We start from the raw sequence: 734 nt of genomic DNA, 5'->3' as shown, positions 1-734 counted from the left end.
ATTTTTTTCACTAGGTACTTAGTAGTAATGGCCCATCATGCCTCCACAAGCACGCACAAGCCATCTTGGCATCATCACGCACGCAGCCACACACACTTCCAGGCTCGGCTGCTGCTTCGTCTCTGTTTCCCAACCAGGCAACCACGCTCACGCATGTCTGCTCGCCTCCATCCATGAACCAGGCAACAAGCTGCGCTGCCGCCACTCCCTTGACACCGACGCCGACTAGAAGCTCACCCTGATCCGTGCGCCGGCGGCGGCAAACATCCCGACGAAGCATGTTGAGGCCGGCCGCTCCTCTTCGGCTCTTTGCCACTGGCCTGCCCGGTCCGGTGGTCGTCTATGTCAGCTGGCCGGCCGGCTACCCATCGTCACCGGCCGCTCCGGCCCATACGAATTTGTTAGTCCCCTGTACCCACCTTAAACTATTAGAATTTGGATCCCGTCCCTGTGTGTAGTGATGCATATTAGAGTATGACAGTGAAATTGGGGAAAGTGTTGGGGAAACACTAAAATTTAGTACTACCTAGGTAAAGAAATACAAGTTCATTTAGACCACTAAAGAGGGAGTAATTAGGATGCCTATTCATCTGATCTAATTGGGGATTTGTTTTGTTTCTTGCATCGCAGATTTGTTCTCTTGAGTCTTAATTTGGGACTCAAAAGGATATTAAACTGATAAATTTGTCAGGAGGCCACAAGTTCTGTTTTGTTGTGGTTCTTTAATTTTCTTT

The 734-nt window shown here is 49.7% G+C and overlaps 1 protein-coding gene across 1 annotated transcript in view; it reads right to left on the bottom strand.

The window, feature by feature from the left end:
* Window positions 1–734, bottom strand: part of LOC119321161 — a 34,585-nt gene that overhangs the window by 31,714 nt on the left and 2,137 nt on the right. The window lies entirely within an intron of this gene.

Source organism: Triticum dicoccoides, chromosome 6B, assembly GCF_002162155.2.
Source record: "Triticum dicoccoides isolate Atlit2015 ecotype Zavitan chromosome 6B, WEW_v2.0, whole genome shotgun sequence".
NCBI classification, from domain to species: domain Eukaryota; kingdom Viridiplantae; phylum Streptophyta; class Magnoliopsida; order Poales; family Poaceae; genus Triticum; species Triticum dicoccoides.
Note: the sequence above shows the minus strand (reverse complement) of the source record. Positions and strands in the feature narration are given on the sequence as shown.